This window comes from Scyliorhinus canicula, chromosome 3, assembly GCF_902713615.1.
Source record: "Scyliorhinus canicula chromosome 3, sScyCan1.1, whole genome shotgun sequence".
NCBI lineage: Eukaryota > Metazoa > Chordata > Chondrichthyes > Carcharhiniformes > Scyliorhinidae > Scyliorhinus > Scyliorhinus canicula.
Window position 1 is genome coordinate 111,311,920 of NC_052148.1, and position 20,702 is coordinate 111,332,621.

A 20,702-nucleotide genomic window follows, 5' to 3' on the forward strand; every position below is an offset into this window, starting at 1 on the left:
TACTTTCTATCCACCCTGCCCATAGCCCTATGATCTTATATACCTCAATCAGGTCTCGTCTCAGCCTTGTCTGCTTCAATGAAAACAGCCCAAGCCTATCCAGCCTTTCTTCATAGCTCAAGTGCTCCATCCCAGACAACATCCTGATGAATCTCAGGATTCAGGATTAACGGCAGAGTGCTGTTAACAAAGCCTTCAGACTCGTGCCCTTGCAAGAAGCTGCCTCCACGCTCCCACGCCGGCCCCTGCCCCACTACCTATTTCCTAACCATCGATATATTAGCCGCCTAGTAGTAATTAATAAAGGTTGCAAGGGCCAAGCCCCCCTCCCCGCGCCCCCGCTCAAGAAGAACCTTCTTGACACTCGGGGCTTTCCTGGCCCATATGAAACCTGAGATCACTGCATTCACCTTCCTAAGAAATGCCTTAGGGATGAAGGCATTGAAACACAAACAGCAATCTCGGGAGGACTGTCATTTTCACAGTTTGTACCCTCCCCGCCAGTGACAGCGGGAGCTTGTCCCACCTACGGAAGCCCCCTTTCATTTGCTGAATCAACCTGTCCAAATTTAGCTATGAAGCTGACCCCAGTCCTTTGCCACTAGAATCCCCAGGTACCTAAAACTCCCTCCCACCACTTTGAATGGCAATTCCCTCAGTCTCCTCTCTTGCCCCTTTGTCTGGAGCGTAAAACCTCACTCTTGCCCATATTCAGTTTGTAACCTGAGAACCGACCAAATTCCTCCAGTAATCCCATAATTCCTGTGATTTCCCCCCAACGAGTCTGGTATATAAAGGAGCAAATCGTCCGCATAGAGTGAGACCGTATGTGGCACCACCCCCCCCCCCCCCCTCACTATCCCCAGCAAAATGTTCAATGCTCTCAGAGCAATTGCCAAAGGCTCAATGGCCAGGGTAAACAGTAGTGGGGAAAGTGGACGCCCCTGTCTTGTCCTCCAGCACAGGCTAAAATATTCTGATCGAACCCGGTTTGTCCTTATATTCGCCACCGGTGCCTGATATAGCACCCAGACCCAATCCACAAATCCCTGTCCAAACCCAAACCTTCCAAGGACATTTCACTCCACCTGATCAAAGGCCTTTTCTACATCCATGGCCATCACCACCTCGACCTCGGGCCCTTCCGCAGGCATCATTATTACATTTAGGAGCCTCCAAATGTTGGACATCAGGTGTCATCCCTTAACAAATCCCATCTGGTCCTCCCCTATTACCCCCGGAACACAATCCTCTATGCGTGTGGCCAAGATCTTTGCCAGCAACTTCGCATCCACATTTAACAGGGAGACTGGCCTATACGAACCACTCCAGATCCTTATCCCGTTTCAAAATAAGGGAAATCAATGCCTCCGATAACGTTGGGGGGGGGGCACTCCCAGCTCTTTTGACTCATTAAAAGCCTTTACCAGGAGTGGCCCCAACAGCCCGGAAAACTTTTTAAAGAACTCAGCCAGGTACCTGTCTGGTTCCGGGACTTTACCCGATTGCATCGCCCCCTACCTGTCTATAACCTCCCCAAGCCCAATTGGGACTCCCAAATCCTCCACCAACTCCTCATCTATCCTTGGGAACTCCAGCCCCCCGAAGAATCGCTTCATACCCTCCTCCCCGGCTGGGGGTTCCGATTTATACAATTTACTATAAAACAGGTTGTTCACCCCCGCTGAATCCAGAACCACCTTCTCCCCTGTATCTCTCACTTTCCCAATCTCTCTCGCTGCCTCCTGTTTCCGCAGCTGGTGCGCCAGAATCCTGCTGGCTTTTTCCCCATATTCATACACTGCCCCTGCCCTATTATCCTTAACTACCGTATTACCCTGTTGCTTGCACATCATCTCTTAAATGCGTACTAGGATTGCTTTGTACATTACTCACCTAACTATGAAGTAGAATGCTAGATATGTTTGGGAGTACAGAACACATCATTTAAAAAAATGTTTTATTAGCGTTTTTCAATTTTACAGAACAATACTTTTCACAAATGGTGTACCTGGTATTTACATGTTGCACAGTTTCTTATTTACATACATATTTCTTAACATACATTCTCCCCTCCCTGTCCCCTTGTTGGTAGCCCCCTTTTCCATTCTGGGTGAAATGAAAATGAAAATCGCTTATTGTCACGAGTAGGCTTCAATGAATTTACTGTGAAAAGCCCCTAGTTGCCACATTCCGGCGCCTGTCCGGGGAGGCTGGTACGGGAATCAAACCGTGCTGCTGGCCTGCTTGGTGTCCTAGTGCTGAGCTCCGCTCCTCTTTTCTGTGGCAATAATCGTGCAAGACTTAGCTGTTTCCATCTGCCACTTCTTTGCCCACTCTCCTAGCCTGTCCAAGTCCTTCAGCAGCCCGCCTGTTTCCTCAATACTATCTACCCCTCAGATAGCAGGTTAAAGTCCATTTACAGTTTTTTATTCTCCGCCAGCAGCCCTACGGTCGGGGCATCGGAATATTTTCTGTCGACCTCCAGGATGGAGTGGATCAGTTGTTGCCTGGCCGCCCTCTCTTCCCTGTCTCTACGTGCCTTTTGGGTATAATTTTTCCCCTAATCACAGCCTTCAGTGCCTCCCAGAATGTGAAAGGTGAGACCTCCCCGTTCTTGTCATTAGTAATGTACTCTATGGCCTGTGATGTTCTTTTGGCAGGAGGCTTTGTCGGCCAAGAGGTCCGTGTCCAGCCTCCATGTGGGGCACTGGGCACGGCCCGTCTCCAACCTCATATCCATGTAATGTGGAGCGTGGCCGAAGATGACTATCGCTGAATATTCCACCGTTGCTATTCCTGGAAGCACCGATTTCCCCACTGCAAAGAAGTCAATCCGGGTGTACACCTTGTGCACCGGCGAAAAGAACAAGAATTCCTTCTCACCGTCCACATTCACCAGAACCACCGGTGCCCCGTCCAGAACCCCGCTGACCATGACGTACCGTCCCCCTTGGCCCGTAACCGTCTGTCTCAGTGAACCTCGACCTCTTGCTAATCAATATGGCTACTCCCCTAGCCCTCGTCCCGTAACATGAATGGTACATCTGTCCCATCCAGCCCTTTGTTACCCGCAGTTGGCTCCTCTCCCTCAGGTATGTCTCCTGCAGGAAGATTATGTCGGCTTTCAGACTTCTTGAGTGGGCAAAGACACTGGATCGTTTCACCAGGCCGTTGAATCCCTTGACATTCCAGGTGATAGTCCTGGTGGGGAGTTTCTGTCCCCTCTTTCCTGCAGGATCAACCATACGTTCCTGCTGCATGAGCCCCTGCACTGCGGGGTTTCCTTTTGTTAGCGGGCCGTCTACAATGGCCGCGTTCACCATTCTCACCATGAGGCCGGGACCCTCATGGGGCTCCCAACATGGCCGGCAAATATGTGTATGCCACGTGGGTGCGCCCTTGCATTCCGGGGTTTCCCTTTGTTTAGGGACCCTCCAAAGTGGTTGCTTGCGGCGCCATCTTGTTCCCTCGGCACGATGATCACTCTTGGCTGCTCCCCCGCCTTGGGCTTCGGTCTGAGCGGCCTGTGTGCCCTGTGAAGTTCTGAGGGGTTGGGAAAGCTGTCCCTCCCGACTAGGTTGCCCAGCATTTGGGTGATGTAGCCTGTCGGGTCTCTACCCTCGAAGTTTTTCGGCAAGCCCACAATCCGAACATTCTGTCATCAGGATCTGCTTTCCTGGTCCTCGACGTTCCCCTTTAAGTTCCCTTGGACCGCCACCAACCTTTTAACTTCTGCTTCCAGAGTGACAATCAATTCTGATCACCTCTTTCATGGAGGTTGATGCTCGGGTCGATGGTCTCCCTCTCTCTTGGGTGGCCGGGCCCCTTCGCCTCGTGGATCCGCAGGTTTGTCCGCTTGCTGTTCATGCACTTTCTACTATCTCTTCGACCCCTCAAGCTCCCGTTTTCTGGCATTTCTTTTCGAGATCATTTTCTTTCCTCCGTTGAGGTTACTTTGCTTTCGACTTTTCGGGAAAAATCCGCCTAAAAGTGCCTATTTGATTCTGGCTGGGAGGAAACCCACCTCATGTGCATCCGCTTAGCACATCACTATCACAGGAAGTCCCACTTCTACATTCATAATGATTTTAAATTAATTATTTTTTTTCAACCAGCATGGCCCAAGTTTGTAAAGGTGGAAGCAGGATAGAAGGAAGAACCAGCTCTCCGATGAAATGCACTGAGACGTAAAGCAATAACCGCACTTACACTTTCATGTCAGAATATTTGTTGTGAAGGACAGTAATGTCTTTGTAACGTTCTTCAAACAAATCCTCTTTTTTAAAAAAACTCTATACTATTAAAATTCATCAGCTTATGACATCCAGATTTCATCTCTTTAAATTGTTGTTCGTTGTCGGTGCCGCCTTCTCTACATTTTATAGTAACTCACACTCAATGTGGTAGCGCTGTTTGCGCCCAAGGATATCACAGGACTGAGTTCCAAGCAGTACTTTTCTGCAAGTTTTTTGATCTGGAGTCACACTTTCTTAGAAGCTGTCGAAACTGAAATTTTGAGTTCTGTGATCCGCACTGTAAGTGCGTTGAGGCAGGACTGAAGTACACTGTGGCCCTGTTGAACATTCACATTTGAATAATGTGACAGGATATAGAATCATAGAATCCCTGCTGTGCAGGAGGCGTTCGGCCCATCAAGTATGCACCGGCCCTTTGAAAGAGCACCCTACCTAAGTCCATGCTTCGACCCTATCGCCGTAACCCAGTAACCCTGCCTACGCTTTTGGACAAGAGGACAGTATTGCCATGGCAGATGTAGCATCCTGTGGATAAATGTGAAGTTATCTGCTTGGTAGCAAAAACAGGAAGACAGATTATTATCTGAATGACTACAAATTGAAAGAAGGATCAATCAAGTGGACTGCTTTGTCCTGGATGGTTCCAACCTTCTTGAGTGTTGTTGGAGCTGCAATCATCCAGGCAAGTGGAGAGTATTCCATCACACTCCTAACTTGTGCCTTGTAGATAATGGGCTGACTATGGGGAGTCAGCAGGTGAGTTACTTCCCACACATTTCCCAGCCTCTGACCTGCTTTTGTAGCCACAGTATTTGTATGGCTAGTCAATGGTAATCTCCAGGATGTTGATAGTGGGGAATGCAGTGATAATGCCACTGTGACTTGCCATTATTGTTGTCCAGACCTTACTGCTTATGGACAGAGACTGCCTCAGTACCTGAGGAATTGCAAATGGTACTGATGTAGTATAAGAGTCTGGCACATACAGGGTTAAAATGGGACTGAGTACAGTAGCAAACACACGGCGATGTAAGAAGACATGATCTAGGTGTCAGTGTGGTATTGAGTTGAGACGAATAAAGACCGAAACACGGAGATAGCTCCTAGTATGTACTCTTTACTGTACATGTGTAAATAGTTCTATTTACTAATAAAGACTTACAGAAAAGTACTGAAAAGTATGAGGATTTCTCTAAGAGATACTGTTCTGTAACCAACAACTTCCCAACACTGAACACTGTGCAATCATCAGCAAACAACCGCACTTATAACCACATGATGAAAGGAAGGTCATTGATGAAGCAGCTAAAGATGGTTCGGCCTAGGACACAACCCTGAGGAACTTCTGCTGCAGTGTCCTGGGATTGAGATGACAGACCTTGAAAAACCACACAATCTTCCTTTGTGCTAGGAATGACTCCAACCAGTGGAGAGTTTTTCCTCTGATTCCCACTGACTCCAGTTTTGTTAGGCTACTTGATGCCACACGAGGTCAAATGCTGCCTTGATGGCAATGGCAGTCACTCTCACCTCACCTTTTGAATTCAGCTCTTTTGTCCATGATAGGACCAAGAAGGTCAGGAGCTGAGTGGACCTGGTGGAACCTAAACTGAGCATCAGTGATCAAATATTGAGTAAGTGCTGTCTGACAAGTCTTGTTGGTGAAAATATATCTGGGAATTACCAATTGAATTCTCGCTGTGATTTTAAACTACTGTTGGAAAGGAGGCCATGATGTGGAAATGCCGGCGTTGGACTGGGGTGAGCACAGTAAGAAGTCTTACAACACCAGGTTAAAGTCCAACAGGTTTGTTTCAAACATGAGCTTTCGGAGTGCAGGTCCTTCCTCAGAAGAATGGAGAGGTATGTTCCAGAAACATTGACAGAGATGCCAGACAATGTTTGGAATGCGAGCATTTGCAGGTAATCAAATCATTACAGATCCAGAGATAGGGGTAATCCCAGGTTAAAGAGGTGTGAATTGTCTCAAGCCAGGACAGTTGGTAGGATTTTGCAAGTCCAGGCCAGATGGTGGGGGGTGAATGTAATGCGACATGAATCCAAGATCCCGGTTGAGGCCACACTCATGCGTGCGGAACTTAGCTATGAGTTTTTGCTTGGCAATTCTGCGTTGTCGCGTGTCCTGAAGACCGCCTTGGAGAACGCTTACCCGGAGATCAGAGGCTGAATGCCCTTGACTGCTGAAGTGTTTCCCGACTGGAAGGGAACATTCCTGCCTGGCGATTGTCGCACGATGCCCGTTCCTTCGTTGTCGCAGTGTCTGCATGGTCTCGCCAATGTACCACGCTTCGGGACATCCTTTCCTGCAGCGTATGAGGTAGACTACATTGGTCAAGTTGCACGAGTATGTGCCGCGTATCTGGTGGGTGGTGTTTCCACGTGTAATGGTGGTATCCATGTCGATGATCTGGCATGTCTTGCAGAGATCACCCTGGCAGGGTTGTGTGGTGTCGAGGTCGCTGTTCTGAAGGCTGGGTAATTTGCTGCAAACAATGGTTTGTTTGAGGTCGCGCAACCTCAAACATTGTCTGGCATCTCTGACTTTGTCTATATAAATGTTTCTGGAACATACCTCTCCATTCACCTGAGGAAGGAGCAGTGCTCCGAAAGCTCGTGTTTGAAACAAACCTGTTGGACTTTAACCTGGTGTTGTAAGACTTAAGTTGGAAAGGAGGCCAGCTTGTAGTTGGCGGCATCCTCCTTCAAATGTATAGATTTCACTCTGGTGACATCATTGGATCCCTACTGCAATATTAGCATCAAACCTGAACATGGGCGCAGTGGCAGCTGATAGGACATGGATCCAGGACTTGGAGAGGCCTAGAAAGATAAGGGTTACTTCCAATTTTTAATGGTTCTTTATATGGGCCATGTGGAGCCGCAGTGTTCCTCAGGCCCCAAAGGAAATTTTGTGTCTTCTCTGTCCCAGACTTCATTCCCCACCCTCCAATTGCAATCACCAACAGGCACGCCTTCTGAAGACTGTTCCCTCGAGCCCCTGGCTGTAGCTGTCTGATATTAACACCTGGGCGACTGCATCCTAACCCTAACCCTAATTCAGGCCGGTTTGCTTGGGTAGTCGGCCAGCACCATGTGACTGAGAATCAGCAACTAAAATTGGCTAGGCCTCACCATGGTTACCTCCAGAGAGGCTGCTCATGCTCGAGGTTGGATCACCACCTGAGAGTTAAAATCCAACTGAATGACAAAAAAATGGTCCCTTTCCAGGTATACTATCAACAGTCACATGATGAATACCAAAAGCTTCCAGGACGACAAAAGACTCTGTTTGACCCTGAATATTAACTAGGCTTTGGGATAATTAAAAGTATTGAAATTTTTAAGGAGATAACAACAAGAGTTGATGAGGACAGCACGTTTGCTGTAACCTACATGGATTTAGCAAGACTTTTTATAAGGTGCCACAAGGCAGTAAATTAAATGCTCATTGAATCAAAAAGCAAATGGCAAGTTTAGACTTAAACGTAACAGGTGTTATTAAGAAGTTTGCAGATGATAAGAAAATTGACCTTGTGGGTGATTGTGAGGAATGAAACTATATGCTGCAAGAAGATATTAATGGATGTTAGGGTATTAATGGAGGGCAGAAAAGTGGCAAATGGATTTTAATACAGAGAAACATAAACTAATCCATTTGGGGAGGACATACAAGGCAAGGGGATTCTGAGAAGTGTAGAAGTATACAGATGAGATTAACAAGGGTATTGATAGGAATGGAGAATTCATAGCTATGAGGAAAGATTGGATATACAGGTCGGCGCAACATCGAGGGCCGAAGGGCCCGTACTGCGCTGTAGTGTTCTATGTAGTGTTCTATGTTATACCAGGGTTGTTTTCTTTAAAACGGAGGAAGTTGAGGGAGAATTAATTGAAGTATATAAAACTATGAGGGATCTAGGTAGAGTGGATAGGGAGGACCAATTTCTGTTCGCAGAGAGGTCAATAACCAGTGAGCACAGATTTAAATCAAGTGATGGAAGGATCATCGGGGTGTTGAGGAGTGTTTCTTTCACCCAGATGTTGGCCTGGGGTCTGGAACTCACTGCCTGAACGGATGATAGAGGCAGAAACCCTCAAAACATTAAAAAATACTTGGTCATGCACTTGAGCTATTGCAACCAACAGGTCTACAAACGCAGACGTGGAAGGTCGGGTAATACTGTGTAGCTCTTTTTCAGATGGCAAGGAAGTGATGGAGTGACCTCCTTCTGTGCCATAATTCTGTTTCTGTTGCATTGCTGTGTGGTCTAGCTTTTGCTGCTAAAGTCACACAGTTCTTTACTTTTGAAGTGAGACAGCATCAGGCAAGACATGTAATGACATGTGCAGCAAAAATGACTTAGCTGGTTCTCTAAAGTTGTGGGGCGAAATTCTCCACCTTGCGATGCGCAAACGCGAACCACACTCGGGCAAAGAATTAGGCATCTAGCCAAAAAAGAGGTCAATGCCTGGCACCAATTCGGGCGCATTGCTCCAGTCCCTCACTGGAGGTGATAACGAGGTTTATGCCCCACTCCGGCGGCGGCACGCAAAACTGGAATTTGCATACATTTAAATGTGATTAGTGTGTTTGACCCACTATGCACCAGGACTCCGGATGCTCCACCACGCTCAGAAGGAAGTCACATGGGTGCAATTTACCACAGCTATTTACAAACGGGGCTGGGTGCCCTGGTTGCTGATGTGGGGAGAGAAGATAAGCAAAGTTCTAAAAAGTGTTGAGAATTGTACCGCTTGCTGGGAGGTGCTGCCAGGACCGGGGGATTAGCCGGGAGAGACCTGCTGACAGCTCTGTGGATTCAGGGTGTTCCCCTCCGGATCAGGATGGCCTGGCTCAGGCTGTTATTGCTGCAGTATTTGTTTTAAACGCACCCATGTGGTTCAAGTTACAGAATCCTGACTGCTCAATCTGCTGACTGTTCAATGTGTCCTGGAAAATGTTCAGAGAGCCTCTGGTCATTTGGGAACCCAGCCAGGCCAACCCCCTTGAAATCCTCAGACCCCACCTGACCCATCAACGGTTTGGGCATGGCCAAGCTCAATCAGTGGCCCACCAGTTGCTGCCACTCCTCTGTGCACTCATTACAGAAGTGCAGCCTCACTGCGGGGGAAGCAGGGGAATAGCAGATCTCACCCCAAACAAAGGACACATGCACCGTTGTCTTTGGAACCCTGCCTGGAACACTGTACCTCTCAGGGCAGAGGCCTCACCAGTCACACTATCAGCTATCCCACTCCGCAGGACCACCAGCTGTGTCCAAGCCCTGCCAGCCCACCGTGCCCCTGCTCCCATACATCCAGCCACCGGTCAGGTTGACACAACCTGTGTGTCACATCCAGGACTCACATCACAGTGCAGCTACACTCCCAGCAGATGCACACTTCCCTCGCTCATCCCCATCTGTAGGACCTGCCCACACACAAGCCTCTAAGCATGGAGGTGACTGGTGGCATACTGTGACCCTCCCCACTGCACACCCTGCTGGCGGGATAACACACAGCCCACCCAATGAGGACACCCACTGGGGATACAGGACCTGAGTCACAGAGCCTATTGCTGACACGGGTTGTGGCAGTCATCGGTACCCCTGTTCACAGGGATAGGTGGTGAGGATAGAGGCTTCCCGGTGCCACTTACTGATGGGGACAGGGGTTCAGTGTGGAAGGCACCATATAGGGGGAAATTATGAGGGGCGGAGGTAAGGTTGGGGACATGTGGAGGGTGGAGCTGAAGTGCAACTCAGGGTCACCATGTAACCTGTTGGATTCGGATGAATAAGTGAATACTTACCTTGTGAGCATGTCTTCTCTTTTCCCCCTGCACAGAATGAATTTCGGAGTACAGCCAGCAATGTTCACTATCTCCCTGACCACAGCTGCCATTGTGGACACACAGAGGCTGGAGGCAAAGGGCCTGCTTGGGGAGGATCCTGCACAAGAGGAGCTCGAGTGCCAGCTGTCCAACAGGCCGATGAGGAGGTGCTGCATCAGGGCACGTGAATGCCGTCAGTGCCTGTCCTCCGAGGAGATGCCAGACTGCCTCTGCCAACACAAACTTTGGTTAACCAAGGAGAATGTTCACCACCTGTGCCAGATGATGGCACACCTTGCACCGCAGGGTTGGAGGAAGATACCAGCTCCCGGTGGGCATCACGATGATGGTCGTCCTGAACCTTTATGCCTCTGGGTCTTTCGAGGGGCATCCAGGATATAACGGATGCCCTATGTGCTCGCAAAGCGGACTATGTAAACTTCAGTTTGGACTGGTGCAGTGGTAAGCACTGCTGCCTCATGGCGTCGAGAATCCCTGGTTTGGGTCACTGTTCATGTGGAGTTTGCACATCCGCCCATGTCTGCGTGCGTTTCGCCCCCACAACCCAAAGATGTGCAGGGTAGGTGGATTGGCCAGCTAAATTGCCCCTTATTTGGAAAACCCCACCCCAAAAACATCAGTCTGGACCAGGCACACTAGGATGCTCAGGCAGCAGGACTTGCAGCCATCCCTGGCATGCCCCAGTTCCAGGGAGTGATCAATGGCACACGTGTCCCCCCATGAGCACCGGGTCATCAGGGGGCGCCCTTCATCAAACAGGTGTCCAACCACCAGGTGCACTTTATGCACGTCTGCGCCAGATACCCAGGCAGCATGCACTATACATACATTCTGGCACACTCATCGGTTCCCGGCACCTTCCTCGGATGAGGGGTTGGCTTTTGGGGGATGAGGGTTATCCACGGACGTTTTGGCCAATGATACCTGTCCAGAGACCCCAGACTGATGCGGAGAATCACTATAATGATGCCCATACAATAACCAGGAGTGTCTTTGAGCAGTTAATCCTCAAGATGCGCTTCCGATGCCTGGCCCACTCTGGTGGGGCTCTTTAATATAGCCTCAGTAGGATCTCTAACATTGTGCTGGCCTGCTGTGTCCTACATGTCATTGTGCAGCTGAGGGGGAACATGCTGGAGGAGGAACAATTCTAGGTCTCATCTGACAGGGCTGCCGCACACAGGACAACCTCATCACCTCCAGATTTGCCAACTAAGAGGCCTGGCTATCGGCAGCTCTGCTACCCTGTCCCAGCTCTACATACTCTAACAAAAAAAACCTTCTACCCTTACTCAGTCCATATCCCTCTATTTCCTCCCTCTTCATGTATCCATCCAGATGCCTCTTAAATGTTGCTAATGTGCCTGCTTTCACCCGCGCCTTTAGGGACCCACCATTCTCTGCATGAAACACTTACCCCGCCCATCTCCCTTAAATTTTCCTCCTCTGACCTTGAACCTGTGCCCCCTTGAATTGACACTTCCACCACTGGAAAAAGCCTCTGACTATCCACCCTCCCTATGCCTCTCATAATTTTGTTGACCTCTATCAGATCTCCCCTCAGCCCCCGTTTCTCCAGTGACAACGATCCTAGTTTATTCAACCTCTCCTTATAGTCAAACCCTTGAGACAAGGCAACATCCTGGTGAAACTTCTTTGCACTCTCTCCAAAGCTTCCATGTCGTTCTGATAATGTGGTGACCAGAACTGCATGCAATACTCCAAATGCAGCCTAGCAAAGGTTTTATATAGCTGTAACATGATTTCCCAACTTCTGTATTCAGTGCCCCGGCTGATGAAGGCAAGCATGCCATATGCCTTCTTAATCACCTTGGCAACTTGTGTTGCCACAGATCCCTCTGTATATTAATGTTCGTACTGGTTCTGCCATTTACAGTGTAATTACCCAGATTTGATCCTTCAAAATGCATCACCTCGCATTTTCCGGATTAAACTCCAGCTGCCATTTCTGTGCCCAAGTCGGCAATCTATCTATATCCTGTTGTATCTCTATCAATCCTTGGCATTATCAGCAACTCGGCCAATCTTCGTGTCATCCTCAAACTTACTAATCAGACCACCCACATTTTACTCCAGATTATTTATATATACTACAAACAACAGAGGTCCCAGCACGGATCCCTGGGGAACACCACTAGCTGCAGATCTCCATTCTGAAAAACACCCTTCCATCGCTACTCCCTGTCTTCTGTAACCAAGCGGAGAATCCAGCCCTAGTCTGTGGCACCCATCATTATAGTATTTTGTACACAGGAGCGGTTTCTAAAAAGCTGATTAATTCCTCTAATATGACCCATCAAATGATGGAAAAATTCAGTGATGCAAGAAATGTTATAATGGAAAATTATGTCAATTGTATATAATGCATTTGTATAGTGCAATATTCAAATACACATAAACATTCATGCTGTGCATTAGATTTTGAATAGAAACCTAAATTACTAACTTTAACAGTTCTCCATTGTGGTATGGGGTAAAAATAATTAAGCGCAGCTCTCCCTAGTGGTCTTATGCTATTAAGAATCTGTTTAAAATTCCAATTAAAGCCACTTTCCTTGATTACAGAAATAATGTAGAAGCACACAAACTGAACTTTACAGTTTGTTCAACAGAATAACATTACTGAAAACATCCCTCAAGGATGCACTGGAAATGGAGGGTAATTCACCCTAAAACATATTCCTGTCTATGATGGCCAGCGACCCAACCTTGGAAGAGAACTCAGATACTATGCTGACATTGACTGACTGACTCACTCACACTTGAAAACTGGCGATTTGGTAGAGGTACTGAATGAATTCTAATGCCTGCACAGTCCAGAATATCTTCTTGGAGAAGTTGAGGTTGCACTCCTCGGCGAAAGAGGCTGAAGGGATATTTGATTGAAGTGCACAAGGTTACGACAGGTTTAGATAAGGGGGCTGGTTTAGCACACTGGGCTAAATCGCTGGCTTTTAAAGCAGACCAAGCAGGCCAGCAGCACGGTTCAACTCCCGTACCAGCCTCCCCAGACAGGCGCCGGAATGTTGCGACTAGGGGCTTTTCACAGTAACTTCATTGAAGCCTACTCGTGACAATAAGCGATTTTCATTTTTTTCATAAGATAGACAAATGAAATCTGTTCCCTTTAGCAGATGGTGCAAGGGCTAAGATGCACAGATTTAAAAGGTGTTGAGCAAATGCAGCACGGTGGTGAGGAAGCACATTTTTCAACAGCGAGTGCTAATGACCAGGTGCGCAGTGCCTACAAAGGTGGCAGAAGCAAAGGCAATGGATGAATCCAAAAGGAAATTGGGTTGCACTTGAGAGAAATACATTTCCAGCACTTTAGAGGTAGAAGAGGGCATGGGACTGACTGGATTGCTCAACAGAGTGTCAGCCAGGGCACACTCTATGTCTTAATTAACTCTATTTACAATCCGAACATAGCCTAAATCCATATCAACAAAAATCAATGCGACATGTGTAGATACAACGTGAATGGTCTGCTCTATTCCAGAAAGCTAATTGATGAAGGATGGGCTAAACACAATCTTGGCACACTCATATTTATTTACAGAGTTGTGCAATAGAAGCATACACCTCCTCATCTAACAGCTAATATTAATCTGTGTCTATTTTTACGAGGTTCAGGTGAATTACCAGTTAATGCCCATCACCTGCATATAAGTAATATACAATTAGCAATGCTCTAGCTGAGGCCTATCCACTGTTTTTTTTAATGTTTTGCATAATTAGCATATTGCCGTTATCCATCTATTGTTAAAGCCGAAGATCCCATATGCTTTTTAATCTGCCTTTTCAATTTGTCCTGTCATCTTTAAAGATTTGTGTACAAATGCTACCAAGGTCGCTCTCCTGCAATTTATTTAAAATTGTACCACTTAGTTCATAATGCCTCTCCTCATTTTTCCTACCAAAATGTATCACTTCATAGCATGCAATTTCATTCAGTATCTTTTTGTCCATTCCACAAATCTGTTTCTTCCCAAATTCTGCTACCATACTCTTCACTGTAAACTACATTTCTGAGTTTAGTATCATCTGCAAATTTTGAAGTTATACTCTATCTCCAAATCCAGGTCATTAATCTTTCCCGGAATGCCATATTTGAATCCCTCCAATTAGATTTCCACCCCTGCCATTTCTCAAAGTAATCTGTGACATTCCATGGACTTTTCTGAGATGCCATTAAAAGGTGCATTGCTGATATTAAGACCACAATGACTTTAATGGCCAGCGCAGGACATGGTATATAATCTATGAGTTGTGAGATTGGCAGCAAGGACACAGACTCTATGACCATCTGCCTGGAGAATTGCAGTCTCCTGTCGCCCCGGTTCTTGGTTATCTCCAAGTGGCTCTATCTTTTGTGATGCATCCTCTGCTGATGGTTTGTCCTTTGTTGCCTTCTTGCCCTTCTTTCCGCTCCCATGCTTGCCTGATGTCAGGGGTTTTACTCTTCCTGCAAAGGATGTTGCCCCTCATCACTAATCCCATCAGTACTGTTAGGATTGAAAACATAGAAACATAAAAAATAGAAGCAGGAGGCGGCCATTCGGCCCTTCAAACCTGCTCCGCCACTCATTATGATTATGGCTGATCATCAAGTTCAATATCCTGATCCTCCCTTCCCCCCCTTCTCCCTTGATCTTTGAAAAGCTACTGGCTGGAGGACGAGCTTGCCATCTTGATGCCTGATTGGGATTTAACCACATAGTGACTCCTAGAATGGCTGCAGTTGGGTTGCCATTGGTTGTCTCGACAGAGGATGGAAACATAGCCATGACCAATAAATTCATACAAAGATTGTTGCATGCTTATTTGGAATAGGACAACACCTTCCAAACCCATGGCTTCTACCACCCGGATGGACAAGCAGATGCATGGGAATGGCCTGTAGGTTCTGCTCCTAGTCACGCACTATCCCAATCTGAAACTTTATTGCCATTCCTTCACTGTCACTGGGTCAAACTCCTGGAGCTTCCGAACAGCACTGTGGTTGTACCTGGACAACACAGTAGCACAGTGGTTAGCACTGTTGCTTCACAGTGCTAGGGTCTCAGGTTCGATTCCCAGCTTGGGTCACTGTCTGTGTGGAATCTGCACATTCTTCCCGTGTCTGCGTGGGTTTCTTCCCACATGTCCTGAAAGACGTGCTTGTTCGGTGAATTGGACATTCTAAATTCTCCCTCAGTGTACCCGAACAGGAGCCGGAGTGTGGCGGTTAGGGGCTTTTCACAGTAACTTCATTGCAGTGTTAATGTAAGCCTACCTGTGACAATAATAAAGATTATTATTGTACTCCACATGGACTGCAGTGGTTCACGAAGGCAGCTCTCCACCACCTTCTCAGGGACAAAAGGGGATGGGAACTATGTGGTCTAGTAAGCGACACCCACTTCTGTGATGAACGAATAATAAGAAAAGGCTACATTGTGGTGATGTGCAATTCGGATTACAGATTGGAATTTTGACTTCGGCACATTGTTAAGCAGCTGGTTCTTGTCCAAGCCTTCTCGCCTCAAAATACATACGGGTAGATGTTTTGAATAAAATTAATCTTGGCATTTGTCTAAATATGCATATCTGGCCAAGAGCATAATTTGTGCACCATTAGTGAATATGCTAAACATATGCACCAGAATTCTCCTCACAGCAGCCAATAGGGTGCAGCAAGCCTTCCACCCACTGCTATGACCCTATTATTTTTAGGTCAAGAGACATTTGTCTTGCAGTGCAGCCTCCCAGTTAGACCATGGTCACTAATAGGGAGACCATTGTTGCAAAAGGGGAAAATACAGACACAGCATCATAAGAGGTGAGAGCAGCACAAAAGGAACAAAACACAGAATGGATGAATATCCCACTATCTCAGACCAAGGTCGGGATTCTCCCCTGCCCGGCGGGGCGGGGGCTCCCAGAGAATTCCACCCCAGAACTTTTAACAACCAAATACAAAAGGCAAAGTGGAACCCATTACAAATTGGAAGCACTTACAAAAGAAAAACTATAAAATCTTACAAAATTAATTAAATATCATAGAAATGACTCTGCCACATGTTAAGAAAGACCTTATAGGCAGCTTGGCCCTACAGAGAACTGCAGAGAACTGAGAACTGTCAGAATGATTTCGGTGATCTCAATTTTGTTGCTCCTCTCACTTTTTCTCATCTGTTTTCCTCTGAACAAAGAACAAAGAAAAGTACAGCACAGGAACAGGCCCTTCGGCCCTCCAAGCCCATGCCGACCATGTTTCCCGACTAAACTAAAATCTTCTGCACTTCCTGGGTCCTTATCCCTTTACTCCCATCCTATTCATATATTTTTCAAGATGCCCCTTAAATGTCACTATCGTCCCTGCTTCCACCACCTCCTCCGGCAGCGAGTTCCAGGCACCCACTACCCTCCATGTAAAAAACTTGCCTCGTACTTCTACTCTAAACCTTGCCCCTCACACCTTAAACCTATGCCCCCTAGTAACTGACCCCTCTACCCTGGGGAAAAGCCTCTTACTATCCACTCTGTCCATGCCCCTCATAATTTTGTAGACCTCTATGAGGTCGCCCCTCAATCTCCATCGTTCCAGTGACAACAAACTGAGTTTATTCAACTGCTCCTCATAGCTAATGCCCTCCATACCAGGCAACATCCTGGTAAATCTCTTCTGCACCCTCTCTAAAGCCTCCACATCTTTCTGGTAGTGTGGCGACCAGAATTGAACACTATACTCCAAGTGTGGCCTAACTAAGGTTCTATACAGCTGCAACATGACTTGCCAATTGTTATACTCAATGCCCCGGCCAATGAAGGCAAGCATGCCGTATGCCTTCTTGACTACTTTCTCCACCTGTGTTGCTCCTTTCAGTGACCTGTGGACCTGTACACCTAGATCTCTCTGACTTGCAATACTCTTGAGGGTTCTACCATTCACTGTATATTCCCTACCTGCATTAGACCTTCCAAAATGCATGACCTCACATTTGTCCAGATTAAACTCCATCTGCCATCTCTCCACCCAAGTCTCCAAACAATCTAAATCCTGCTGTATCCTCTGACAGTCCTTATCACTATCCGCAATTCGACCAACCTTTGTGTCATCTGCAAACTTACTAATCAGACCAGTTACATTTTCCTCCAAAACATTTATATATACTACGAACAGCAGCACTTTAACACTTACTGAATTGTGGTCACTGTTCCCAAAATGCTCCCCTACTGAAACTTCTACCACCTGGCCGGGCTCATTTCCCAATACCAGGTTCAGTACAGCCCCTTCCCTAGTTGGACTGTCTACATATTGTTTTAAGAAGCCCTCCTGGATGCTCCTTACAAACTCTGCCCCGTCTAAGCCCCTAAGCACTAAGCGAGTCCCAGTCAATATTGGGGAAGTTAAAGTCTCCCATCACAACAACCCTGTTGCTTTTACTCTTTTCCAAAATCTGTCTACCTATCTGCTCCTCTATCTCCCACTGGCTGTTGGGAGGCCTGTAGTAAACCCCCAACATTGTGACTGCACCCTTCTTATTCCTGATCTCTACCCATATAGCCTCGCTGCCCTCTGAGGTGTCCTCCCGTAGTACAGCTGTGATATTCTCCCTAATCAGTAGCGCAACTCCTCCACCCCTTTTACACCCCCCTATCCCGCCTGAAACATCTAAATCCTGGAACGTTTAGCTGCCAAACCTGTCCTTCCCTCTGTGATGGCAACAACATCATAGTTCCAAGTACTAATCCAAGCTCTAAGTTAATCTGCCTTCCCCTTAAACTTCTTGCATTAAAACATATGCACTTCAGGCCACCAGACCCGCTGTGTTTAGCAACATCTTAGGGGCAGCACGGTAGCATGGCGTTTAGCATAAATGCTTCACAGCTCCAGGGTCCCAGGTTCGATTCCGGCTTGGGTCACTGTCTGTGCGGAGTCTGCACGTTCTCCCCGTGTCTGCGTGGGTTTCCTCCGGGTGCTCCAGTTTCCTCCCACAGTCCAAAGATGTGCGGGTTAGGTGGATTGGCCATGCGTGGATATGTGGGTTTGAGTAGGGTGATCATTGCTCGGCAACATCGAGGGCCGAAGGGCCTGTTCTGTGCTGTACTGTTCTATGTTCTATCTCCCTGTCTGCTCTGCCTCAGAGCCATAATGGCCCTATTCCCTAGATCTCCCTCAATGCTTTCACCTTCTGACCTATTGCTCCGGTGCCCACCCCCCTCCATACTAGTTTAAATCCTCCCGTGTGACACTAGCAAACCTCGCGGCCAGGATATTTATGCCTCTCCAGTTTAGATGCAACCCGCCCTTCTTATACAGGCTACATCGCTGGCTTTGAAAGCAGACCAAGGCAGGCCAGCAGCACGGTTCAATTCCAGTACTAGCCTTCCCGAACAGGCACCGGAATGTGGCGACTAGGGGCTTTTCACAGTAACTTAGGGCAGCACGGTAGCATGGTGGTTAGCATAAATGCTTCACAGCTCCAGGGTCCCAGGTTCGGTTCCTGGCTGGGTCACTGTCTGTGCGGAGTCTGCACGTCCTCCCCGTGTGTGCGTGGGTTTCCTCCGGGTGCTCCGGTTTCCTCCCACAGTCCAAAGATGTGTGGGTTAGGTGGATTGGCCAGGCTAAATTGCCCGTAGTGTCCTTAAAAGTAAGGTTAAGGGGGGGGGGGTTGTTGGGTTACGGGTATAGGGTGGATACGTGGGTTTGAGTAGGGTGATCATGGCTCGGCACAACATTGAGGGCCGAAGGGCCTGTTCTGTGCTGTACTGTTCTATTTCTATTTCTAACTTCATTTGAAGCCTACTTGTGACAATAAGCGATTTTCATTTCATTTCATTTTCACCTGCCCCGGAAGAGCTCTCAGTGGTCCAGATAACGGAAACCCTCCCTTCTACACCAGCTGTTTAGCCATGTGTTTAGCTGCTCTATCTTCCTATTTCTAGTCTCACCGGCATGTGGCACAGGGAGTAATCCCGAGATTACAACCTGAGGTCCTGTCTTTTAACTTTCTGCCTAGCTCCCTGAACTCGTGCTGCAGGACCTCATGCCCCTTCCTGCCTATGTCGTTAGTACCAATATGTACAATGACCTCTGCCTGTTTGCCCTCCCCCTTCAGGATGCCCGCTACCCGTTCGGAGACATCCTGGACCCTGGCACCAGGGAGGCAACATACCATCCTGGAGTCTCTTTCATGTCCACAGAAGCGCCTATCTGTGCCCCTGACTATAGAGTCCCCTATGACTATTACACTTATGCGCTTTGGCCCTCCCTTTTGAACATCAGAGCCAGCCGTGGTGCCACTGCTCTGGCTGCTGCTGTTTTCCCCTGATAGGCTATCCCCCCCCGACAGTATCCAAAGGGGTATATATTCGAGAGGGGGACAACCATAGGGGATTCCTGCACTGACTGCCTGCCCTTTCTGATGGTCACTCATCTCTCTGCCTGCACCTTGGGTGTGACCACATTTATATAACTGCTATCTATGACGCTTTCTGCCACCTGCATGCTCCTCAGTGCATCCAACTGCTGCTCCAACCGAACCATGCGGTCTGTGAGGAGCTCCAGTTGGGCGCACTTTCTGCAGATGAAGCCATCCAGGACGCTGGAAGCCTCCCGGACCTGCCACATCTCACAGTCAGAGCGCTGCACCCCTCTAATTGACATTGCGTCAATTAATTAGTAAATTAAATTTAAAAGTTAGAAGAAACAAAGTTACTGTTAACTATATGTTTCCTAGCACTAGATCTCTACTATAAATGTGAAAGATACAGTACTCTCCGATCTCTGGCTTAGATACCCCTCTGAATTATAATTAAGTAATAAGTAATTATGTTTAATTAGTTTAACAATGCTTATTTTTTTTAATTAGTGTAGCTTCCCAACCAGCCAATCAGGTCACAGCTTTACTGTGATGTCACTTCAGTTGCCCCCCCTCCACACAATTTGAAAAGTTAATAAAAATAAATAAATATCACTTACATTTCCAGGTTCTCAGCTGCTCTCTGGTTCTCTCCCTGCAGATTAAAAGTTACAGGCCAGAAGAAAGAGAGAGAACAAAACAGTAGGGAAAAAGCACCTTCTCCCACTCTGCACCAAATTACCAAGTTCCAAATTCCCACTCTGGATGTGTCTCACTCCGGCTGTGTCTCCTTCACTTGCGCAAAACTTGCTGCACTCTCTTCTCTCAGGTCTAACCCTAACATCGCCATCAAGGGTGGTGCTATTGTGACCTGGCATACTGACCTCTACCATGAAGAAGCCGAATGCTAACTCTCCTTCCTTTGCTCTTATTTTCCCCTGGACCAAGAACTCACGACTGAACTTCAGGCCTGTGTGTCCAGGACTATCACTAACCTCATCTCTTCTGGAGTTCTTCCCTCCACAGCCTCCAACCTCATAATTCCCTAACTCTGAAGAACCCGCAACTGTCTCCCTTCCTAAATCCATGAACAAGATACGCTGGCCAACTCATTGTTTCAGCCTGTCCTGCCCCACTGAATTTATTTCTTCTGATCTCATCTCCAATTTTTCTCCCCTTGCACAGTCGAGTATTAATAAC

General features: G+C 47.5%; 1 protein-coding gene across 3 annotated transcripts in view; it reads right to left on the bottom strand.

The window, feature by feature from the left end:
- zdhhc2 (zinc finger DHHC-type palmitoyltransferase 2) overlaps positions 1 to 20,702 on the bottom strand; it is a 188,960-nt gene that overhangs the window by 115,492 nt on the left and 52,766 nt on the right. The window contains exon 1 of one of the 3 annotated variants that reach the window (XM_038791112.1): positions 20,123 to 20,145. The exons of the other annotated variants lie outside the window; for them this stretch is intronic. The gene's annotated coding sequence lies outside the window, so the exon portion shown is untranslated. Of the gene's footprint in view, positions 1 to 20,122; positions 20,146 to 20,702 lie in introns of those variants that run through there. 3 annotated transcript variants of the gene reach the window in all.